This window comes from Perognathus longimembris, chromosome 17 (genome assembly GCF_023159225.1).
Source record: "Perognathus longimembris pacificus isolate PPM17 chromosome 17, ASM2315922v1, whole genome shotgun sequence".
In the NCBI taxonomy this organism is placed as follows: domain Eukaryota; kingdom Metazoa; phylum Chordata; class Mammalia; order Rodentia; family Heteromyidae; genus Perognathus; species Perognathus longimembris.
The window spans coordinates 17290034-17300933 of record NC_063177.1 but is presented as its reverse complement, the minus strand read 5'-3'; positions in this window follow the sequence as shown (position 1 = coordinate 17300933).

Here is a 10900-nt window from a genome sequence, read left to right as displayed (position 1 = left end):
ATAAGGTGCTGCTTTGAAGGAAGGGAGTTAGGGATTATAAAAGGTTGTGGCAGTGACTGGTATTCTGCTATCTATTAAGTCCAAGGTTGCTCCTTGGTGGATAGTGAGTGGAGTCCTACACAGGAGGGGTTCTTTAACTGTATACACACACACACACACACACACACACACACCTTTTATTTTTTGGATACTGGGAATCGAACCTAGGAGGTTGTACTTGCTAGGCAAGTGATTTGGCATTGAGCTACATACATCCCAGCCCCAGAGTGGTGTGGGGGTGTGGATGGGGTGTTACAGTTCTTTTTTAGTGCTGGTATGGAGTCTTGAACTAAGAGCCTCAAGCTCTCTGCTTTTACACTCACAGCTATCACCCTACCCCTGGAGCCACACTTCCAGTCTAGTTTGTTTTGCTAGCTAAGTGGAGTTAGAGTCTCAAAAGAGGGAGGATTGTTTTTGGTACTGGGGCTTGAACTCTGGGCCTGGGCAGTGTCCCTGAGCTCTTTAGCTCAGAGCTAGCCCTCTACCACTTGAGCCACAGCACCACTTCCAGCTTTCTGGTGGTTAATTGAGATAAGTCTCATGGACTTTGCTGTCCTGCTGGCTTTGAACCTCAATCCTCAGATCTCAGCCTCCTGAGTAGCTAGGATTACAGGTGTGAGCCACTGGCACCTGGCAGCAAGTGTTCTTAACACTCACAGAGGGGCCTGGGAGGAAAGGAGCCTGTGTTTCCATATGGGAGTGAGTATAGTCAGGTAGTGTCTTTAAGTGGAGTCAGTCTGGGGGAGGGAGTGGGGGTGGGTCTCTGAAGGAGGGCTTGAAATTCCTGAAGCAAGAGTGTGTTTTAGGATGTGAGTTTGGGCTGCAGAACTAGGAAGTTGAAAAGGGTGTTTGTGTAAAACCAAGTCTCTGTGTTGGCCAGTGAGGAGATGGGGTTGAGGACTCTGGATATTGAGAATTCCCAAGGCAGAATGTGGGGTTTCTGTGCAGTATTGGGGGGTACAACTGGTCTGTGGGGGTATCTGTGCTCCTGGGTGGAGGGTCTCTGAGCACACAGGTCAGCACTGTGCCACCCAGAGGCGTGGAGGGAGGGGGTGGGGGCTCTGGGCCTGCCGAGCTTCTGGTTCTGGTCTGACAGTGTGGTCTGCAGGGAGAGAGATGGCCCGGAAGGGTGGTCCAGGGGAGAGTGATCTCAGGTATAGAGCTGCAGCAGCCACACCCGCTGTTCCTCTTACCATCCCCCTTGCTAGACCCTTTGGTCTTCTTTTTCTTCTTTTTTTCCTCTTCACTTTCCGTTTGGTCAGCTGTGTGGTGGTTCCCGCAATGGGGGGCAGCCTGGACCCCGGGGACGAGCCAGCGCCCGCCCGCCCGCACCTCCTCTTCCTCGTCAATTATCCTCCCCGTCTTCGCCGAACTCCCCCGCCCCAGCCCCACCACGGCCGGCCATCCGCCAGCTGGACCGCGACCTGCGCTGGGGCAGCCAGACCTCGCCGCGGAGCCGGCTGGGCCGGCGCCGACGCTCGGCCCGAACCACGCGTCTCCATGGCGACCGCGCCCACCACGGGGAGCATGCGCGATGGGACCGCCACCGCTTCCAGGGGCTGAGCCCCGGCCTAGTTGTGCGCATAGCGTGTTTCCGGACGGTTTCAGCCGCTGTGGATGCCAGCTTGTGGCTAGAGATTCTAAATTCTGGGGTCTGTTCATACCTGTGCCATCTAAAATGCTATTTCTTGGGCTGGGAATGTGGCTTCGCGGTAGAGTGCTTGCCTAGCATGCATGAAGGCCCTGGGTTTGATTCCTCAGCACCACTTGTGTATAGAAAAAGCCGGAAGTGGTGCTGTGGCTTAAGTGGCAGAGTGCTAGCCCAGAGCAAAAAGGAAGCCAGGGACAGTGCTCAGGCCCTGAGTTCAAGCCCCAGGACTGGCAAGAAATAAAATAAAAAATGCTATTTCTTCCTAAAAAATTTTTTTTTGGGGGGGGAAGTTAGTATTGGAGCTTGAACTCAGGACCTCAGGCTGGACTTTCTTTATTCACAGCTGGTGCTTGAGCCACTGTTCACTGGTTAAGCAGACTTTTGAACAGTGAACCTCCAGGTTTCAGCCTCAGGAGTAGCTATGATTAGGGTACAGGCCTTGGGTCACCACTAGCCAATGGACTGCCTCCTCCTCCTCCTCCTTCCTCCTCCTTCCTCTTCCTCCTTCCTCCCCCTTCCTCTTCCTCCTCCTCCCTCTCCTCCTTCCTCTCCTCCTCCTTCTCCTCCACCTCCTTCCTTCCTCCTCCTCACCCTCCTCCTCACTCCTTTCACTCCTTCACACCTCCTTCCTCCTCCACCTCCTCCTCCTCCCCCTCTCCACCTTCCTCCTCCTCCTCCTCTTTCCTCTCCTCCTTCCTCCTTCCTCCTCCTTCCTCCCTTCCTCCTCCTCCTTCCTCCTCCTCCTTCCTCCTCCTCCTTCCTTCCCCTCCCTCCTCCTCCCTTCCTCCCCTCCTCCCTCCTCCTTCCTCCTCCCTCCTCCCTCCTCCTTCCTCTCTCCTCCTCCTTCCTCTCCTCCTCCTTCCTCTCCTCCCCCTCCTCTCCTTCCCTCCTCCTCCTTCCTTCCTCCTCTCTCCTCCTTCCTCCTTCCCTCCTCCTCCTTCCTTCTCCTCCTTCCTCTTCCTCTTTCCTCCTCCTTCCTTCCCCCTCCTCCTCCTCCTTCCTCCTCCTCCTCCTCCTTCCTCCTCCTCCTCCCTCCTCCTCCTTCCTCCTCCTCCTTCCTTCCTCCTCCTCCTTCCTCCTCCTCCCTTCTCTCCCTCCCTCCTCCTTCCTCCTCCTCTTTCCTTCCTCCTCCTCCTCCTTCCTCCTCCTCCTTCCTCCTTCTTCCTCCTCCTCCTCCTCTTCCTCCTTCCTCCTCCTCCTTCCTCCTCCTCCTCCTCTTCCTCCTTCCTCCTCCTCCTTCCTTCCTCCTCATCCTTCCTCCTTCCTTCCTCCTCCTCCTCCCTCCTCCTTCCTCCTCCTCCTCCTCCTCCCTCCTCCTCCTTCCTTCCTCCTCCCCCCTCCTCCTCCCTCCTCCTCCTCCCTCTCCTCCTCCTCCTCCTCCTCATTTATTTATTTACTACTACTATGGGTTGAACTGAAACCTGAAGGCTGTTCTTTAGCTTTTTTGCTCAAGGCTGATGCTATACCACTTGAAATCAATTTTTGTCTTCTATTTATGCATCTGGAAAACACTCCAGACGCTGAATAAATGCACCAGAAATGGGAAACTCTCACAGAGCAGCTGCCTGTCTATCTCCTCTGTCAGGTCCAGTTCCTTGAGGTGAGAGAGTATGACATGTTTAACTCTTGATACAGTCATATCGGCTCCTGGCACACAGCTAGTGTTCTCTGAATAAATGATTGAGCAATGTCTGGGTGATGGAGAACTTACAGCTGGAGAGAGATTATGCAAACTATCCCCATTTGATAGACAGTTGAGACACAGATGTAAAGTGACTTATTCAACTTGTCAGTTCTTGTTAGTCATTAAAGCTGAGCCTAGAATCCTCATTCCTAATTCTACTTATTTATTGCTCTGTTTAGTTTGTGGTGCTGGGGATGGAACCCAGGACCACAAATGCATTCTACCAACTGAGTTGTATCCCCCAGCTCCCAGTTCCCACGTCTTACAGGAAAACAGCAGATTTTGCAAAGATGTTCACTGAACAACAGCAGGGGTGATAGTGTCTTCATGATTTGGGCAGCTTCCTTGTTCCCCTGTGTTTGTAGTCTTGGGCGGTTATTGTTATGTGCAGATGAGAACTGAGGTTTCTTTCTCTGGGAGGATCTGGTTAGATGGTGCTGATGTGGGCGTGCTGTGGGCGGAGCTTGCTGCTTTGTGTCTTCCTGCCACCTGTGTAGCCTGGGTAATCCAGGCGACTGTGGGGCTCCTGGCTGTATCCTGCCCAGGCTTTAAATGCCTTCCCCACATTAGGTAAGCCAAGAAGAGGCCTTGCCCTCAGGTCTTGGGCCTCCTAAGAGCCAATGCTGATGCTGGGTGCTGGTGGCTCATGCCTGTAATCCTAGCTACTCAGGAGGCTGAGATCTGAGGATGGTTTGAAGCCAGCCTGGGCAGACTAATCCATGAGACTCTTATATCCAATTAGCCAACAAAATGGTTGGAAGTGGAGGTGTGACTCAAGTGGTTGCACGACAACCTCTCCCCGTCATTCTAGCTCATAGAGCTGAGAACCTGGGACTTTGCTAGATGGTCCTGGCCTTCTTGGAGGCCCAGGTAGGCCTCTTAGTCGATCCTCCCAGAGTACCTCTAGGTCCAAGGGAAGCAGGAGCAGAACCGGGACAGGCAAGCTAACGTGCTCAGACCCATGCAACTCAGCAAACCTCAAGGTGGAGCTTGGAAGAAGAGGGAGAAGGCTATGGGCTACAGCTGAACCCTGAGAAGTATATAATTCAAACTTGAAATCTGGCCTTCCATATTGCTATGAGGGTATGTTTGTCAAGGTAGAAAAACAGTACATGTTTTACTTACCAGTACCAATTTAATTTGTAACATTCCATATTTGCACAGATGGTGCATGGCTTTCTGTTTCTGTTCTTGCCCCGGGTTCACACCTATTGGGAGAAGGTCTGGTCCTTCTTTTCCTTCTTGCCACCCCTTAATTTTCTTTTACATCTCACAGTGCCTTAAAAAGAAAAAAAGTAAAGGAGCAAGGTACTGGTGGCTCACACTCAGGAGGCTGAGAGGATGTGAATTGAGGATTGCAGTTTAAAGCCATCCTACACAGGAAAAGTCCATGAAACTAAGAGTTTCTCCAGTTTACCACCAAAGAGCCAGAAGTGATGCTGTGGCTCAAGTGGTAGAATGATAGCCTTGAGTGAATAAAAGTACAGGGACAGTATCTAGGCCCTAGGACTGGCATCAAACAAACAAACAAACGAAGGCAAAGATAAACTCCAAACACTGGGAGATAGTGGGCTGGGAATATGGCCTAGTGGTAAGAGTGCTTGCCTCATGTACATGAAGCCCTGGGTTCAATTCCCCAGCACCACATATACAGAAAATGGCCGGAAGTGGCACTGTGGCTCAAGTGACAGAGTGCTAGCCTTGAGCAAAAAGAAGCCAAGGACATTGCTAGTCCTTGAGTCCAAGCCCCAGGACTGGCAAAAAAACAAAAACAAAAACAAAAACACAACAAACACTGAGAGATAAACTGTACCACCTATTGTAGTCACTATCTAGAAACTTCTAACAAAGAAGAAGGCAGCTTGATTTAGGCTGCTTATGGAATAAGTCCAAGAGAGAGTGCTTTGTGGGAGGAAAGGAGTGAAGGATAGAACAGCAGGCTGCTAACACCTGCTGCTCCTCAGCCCAGTCCCATACCATAGTCCCTTACCATACAGTACTGTTTGTTCCTTCTGTACACTGAACCCTCATGGCGCAGGTTCTGGGATGTTTTTAAAAAACAGTGCTCTGGGGGCTGGGAACATGGCCTAGTGGTAAAACACTTGCCTTGTATGCATGAAGTCCTGGGTTTGATTCCTCAGCACCACATATATACAAAAAGGCCGGAAGTGGTGCTGTGGCTCAAGTGGTGGAGTGCTAGCCTTGAGCAAAAAAGAAGCCAGTGACAGTGTCCAGGCCCTGAGTTCAAGCCCCAGGACTGGCAAAAAACAAAAAACAAAACAAACCAGTGCTCTGGGGGCCCAGGTCCTTCTCTAAGGTAGGTAAACTTCACCCCAGGTCTGAGAAAACATCTTTTTTTTTTTTTTTTTGCTAGACCTGGGGCTTGACCTCAGGGCCTGAGCACTGTCCCTGATCTTCTTTTGGTCAAAGCTAGCACCCTACCACTTGAGCCACAGCACCACTTCCAGCTTTTTCTATTATGTGGTACTGAGGAATTGAACCCAGGGCTTCATGTATGGTAGACAGCACTCTAACACTAAGCTACATTCCCAGCCTGAGAAAACATTCTTGCCCAACTATTCCCTCCAATCAGATGTCACCTTATCAAAGTAGTCAAAGAGGCTACTTCTGACTACTTCCCAACATGTCTTTTTAATATCCTTAGTTTCCTTGATACGCCTAGTACCATTTGACATGTGTCTAGTCGTTTGTGTCTATACTGTTTGTCTGTCTTTGCTACAGTATAATTTGCAAGATGTTTTGTTCATTGTTGTATTTCCAACACCATAACCAGTGCCTGGAACTTAACAAACATTTAATAAATATTTATCAAATAAACAAATATGTGTAAGTAAGAAAAGGCATATGCCATATGCCATACATATGCACACACCTGGAGTGCTACTAAAGGGACACTAAAAGCAAATGAAACCCAGTGCCTGTGGCTCACGCCCATCATCCTAGCTACTCAGGAGGTTCGAAGCAGGTCTAGGCAAATCTGTGAGACTCTTCGATTTTTGTTGTTGTTGGTCATCAAGCTTGAACTTAAGGCCTGGGCACTGTCCCTGAGCTCTTTTGCTCAAAGCTAGTGCTTTACTACTTTGTGCCACAGCACCACTTCTGGTTTTCTGGTGGTTAATTGGAGATAAAAGTCTCACAGACTTTCCTGCCTGGGCTGGCTTTGAACAGTGAACCTCAGATCTCAGCCTCCTGAGTAGCTAGGATTATAGGTGTGAGCCAACAGCACCCAGCTTCTGTGAATTCTTATCTCCAATTAGCTACCAAAAATCCAGAAGTGAAAATACTGTTCAAGTGGTAGAACACCGGCCTTGAGTGAAAAGCTAAGGACAGCATCCAGACTCTAAGTTCAAGTCCCGGTAATGGCACCAAAAAAGAAAGAGAGAGAGGGAGGGAGGAAGAGAGAGAGAGAGAGAGAGAGAGAGAGGAAAGAGAAGGAAGGAAAGAAAGAGAAGGGAGGGAGGGAGGAGGGAAGGAAGGAAGGAAAGAAGGAAGGAAGGAAGGAAGGAAGGAAGGAAGAAAGGAAGAAAGGAAGGAAGGAAGGAAGGAAGGAAGGAAGGAAGGAAGGAAAGGAGCTGGGCTCCAGTGGCTCATGCCTATAATCCTACTCAGGAGGCTGAGATCTGAGGATAGCAGTTCAAAGCCAGCCCTGGCACAAAAGTCTCCTGGAGATTCTTCAACTAACTACTCAAAAACCAGAAGTAGAGCTGTAGCTCAAAATGGTGCTAGCCTTGAGCAAAAGAGCTTAGGGACAGCCCCCAGGTCCTGAGTTCAAGCTGCATAGCCAACAAAAACAAAAACAAGAAAAGAAAAAGAAAAAAAATCCAGGAAACTTGGTTGTCTCTAAGGAACTTGAGATGTTCACATCTAATCTCACACTACTACCCTTGCACTATAGGAGACAATGCAGCTCTGTTGCCAAAAATGCTCATTCTTCCCCCAAGAAACAATACAACTTCTTTTATCCTCCTCCACCCCTCTGTTCAAGACTAGACTATGACTTTGCTTTCTACTTCCAACTCCACCTAGTACCTGGTTCCTGGATTGACTGCTGGACATGTCAGTTCCCAGAGCACTGAGAAGCCACATAGAAATGGGAGGAACACCTTTGGTCTGTCATTGATAGAAGGAACCATGAACACTGTCACCTCCAACCTACCCCTTTAATGTTGGCATTTTCAAAACCCATTCTTCAGAACCTGGCCCAAAGAGAAATGGCAAGCAAGGATGCCAGGGGCCTGGAGAAATTCTGGGCTTCCCAGGGGTGTGGAGCAGGACTTGGTGGGATTTACCTGGGAAGTCACTCAGCTGCCCCCCATCCCACGCCAGGAGGCCCCGTGCCATCCTGGTTATATGCAGATGGTGGGATCAATTCCAGTTTTTGCTATTCACTAGCTATGTGGCTTTGTTGTGCTTTGGTTTTTCTGGTCTTTTAAACAGTCCTAGAAACTAGAATACTTACATCCTTAGCTGGTTGATAGCTTGAAACAGTCAGTGTTTGAAAACTACTTCTCACAGATGCTAGTGCACATATATTGTTCTACTTTCCTTGTTTCCTGTTAAGACAGAGTAGCCTGGGTGGACACAGTCTCCACTCCTGGAGGATCCTGAGAGACAGCATCTGATCCTAGCAAATATCCAGCATGTTTTGTGCAGTGACAATGACACCCAGCGCCCAAGGTAGACATCCAGGCCCAGCATCCAGCACCTAGCACCGATGTATCCTTGGGACCTTGCCTTGCACACACACTAACCTGGTGACTACTGATGGTCAAGAAGTGGTACCTGGCCATTCCAGGAGTGTTTCCCTCCATCTACCCATAGGAGCATTGACATGGTACCTGCCACCCTTTGGATAGCACTGAGAAAAGTGTCCCTCACAGGATGGAAGTGGCAGAAGGGGGCTCAGTAGGGATCCCCAGAACAAACAGGAGCTGATATGTTTTCAGGGTTGGCCTAGCACTGAGAAGGCAGTGTTGGAGGGTGGAGTACCAGCTCTAAGGATGTGGTGGTTCGAAACCCTGGACCTATTACTGATCAGCTCTGTGATCTTAGGTAAATAACCTCAACAGTTTCTAGCCTTGCTTCCCCATATCTGTGATAAGGGGACCATGATAACAGCTCATGAGGTGGCTTGAACTTGAAATAAGACAATGTACAGAAAGTATTTGCATACAAACTCATCACACACAGGTTCTGGTATGTACAGGCTGCTCCATGAATTCACTGACTGGCCCTCGGGTTGCTGCCTGGACCGCCAGTTGCTTTCATAGTGCAAACCCCCAGAAGCTGAGTCCCACCCAGGTGTTGCTCTGTTTGCACAGTCGCCCAATGCCATAAGCAGTGGAGAGGAAGCTGGGCCCCTTCTTTGAACTTGAGTTTCCTTTAGAACTTCAATTGCTGGATTTGACCCCACCATCTCCAGGGTGTTTCCGGAAGTTTCTTCCATGTTGGTTGTTGTTGCTTTACCCTCTGATCCCTTGAGGAAGGCCCCTAAGAAGGCCCTTTGTACGGTTAGAGCTAGATTGAGGATTTGTTGGCTGACAGCTGAGCAATGACTTCCAACGCTTGCCTCTGTGGGCTGCTTGCTCTGTGCTAAGTCATGCAGGGGTTGGTTCTGAGGCGGAAAGGGAACCCCAAGACTCCTGCTACCCAGGAGGATTCCTGGAAAGTGTTCAGAAAAGCCAAGCTAGACACCAATGAAAGGTACAAAGGCAGAGCTAATGCTAATGCTAATGCTAATGCTGCAGAGGAATAAGCTCAAGTATGGACTTGAGCTTAATTTTCCTCTGTGTAAAGGTGTCTTGGCCTTAGTGTGGGTAGCAGTTGGTCATGGGTGGTGGGAAACGTGGGGGCAATCTGGGGTGGGGGATAGGATCACAGTATTGTATTTGGGCTATCTAGTGACCAGTCTATGTGGCCACCAGGGTTATAAAATGTCACAAGCTAGGTTTCTTTTGAGTATTCCACCCACTTAAGGATAAATGAGAGGCTTTGTCTGGCCTAAGAGGACTCAACAAATAGTCCTAAAGCAATAGACATTTAACTTCCAAACTTTGTCACCTTCTAGCCGTAGGTACCATGCTAAAGTCAAGGTCTCTATGATAATGCCATCTGATTTGCTGATGGGTATTTAGTTAGCCTGAGCAAGAAAGTCTGTGAGACTATTATCTTCAATTAACCACCAAAAATTTGGAAGTAGAGCTGTGGTTCAAATGGTACAGCCCTAGCCTTGAGCAAAAACAGCTCAGAGACAGCATGCAGGCCTGGAGTTCAATCTCTAGGACTAGCATACACACACATACGCACACACACATGCACACACACATACATGCACACATACATGCACACACACACACACACACACACACAAAGCAAGCTGGGTTTGGTGTGTGTTTTTAAACCCAGCTACTTGGGAGGTTAAAACAGGAGGATTGTGACCTGAGGCTAGTCTAGTAAAAAAAACCCTCAAGAGTCCTATCTGAAAAACAAAACAGGGGTCTCTAAGGTCCACCCCTGGGAGAGCTCTATACAGATGCCCCACACCTGTTTAATTCTGCAACATAGTACCTGTGTTACCTAGGTAACTGGCACATCTGGAGGCAATTACTTCTCCTTTCTCTGAGGTCACATCCAATCCACCTGGCCATACCTCCCATCTTTTGCTATATAATCTAGCTCAACATGGTCCCCGCTCTCTTTCCTTTTCTCCCTTACTCTCTCTTGCTTCCCTTCCTTTCTTTCTTTCCTTGCCTTTTTCTCTTCTTCCTTCCCCTCCATCTCCCCACGCCTTCCATCTTGTGTGGGCTGGCAGTTTGCTCTCTCCTCAATAAACTCTTCTCTGCCTGAACCCTGGGATGGGTTTCCTTTCTGGCAAACCTTACAGGTTGGGGGTATAGCTCAAGTGATAAAGCACTTGCCTATCAAGAGAGGCCTTGAGTACCCCAGTACCACCACTACCATGAAAAAAGAAGAGAGAAAGAAAGAAAGGACTGAAGAAAGAAACTAAGCACAGATGATAGGGTATCTCTTACTACCTTGACTGGATTCCCAGGCTTTTCTGCAAGAATTAACCTCATGTGCCTCTGAATAAACCCCCAGGTGCTTTGGACCACAAGTGCTGTGGGAGACCAGTTGGAAAGTCAGTTTAAAAGCCAAGAGTGGTAGTGCGGACCTGTAATTTCAGCACTTGAGACTGAGGCAGGAGAATCTAGAGTTCAAGGTCAGGCTGGGCTATATAAGGAGATCCTATCCAAGAAAAGAAAAAAGAAAGAAAAGAAAAGGAAGGAAAGAGAAGGGAAGGGAAAGGAAAACAGGCAGGTTGAGCAACTGGTTTAAAGTAGAAGATTTTGTTTAGACATATGCACAACCAGAAGCTGTCTGGTACCCAGCACCCACATAACGATCCTTTGGCTCTGGAGCTCTGGCATGGTGATGCCCGTCAGGTCCTGCCTCAGGCTGTTATTTTTTCCTGGGCTCACACACCTCTAGGCTGTATCCTTAGAATC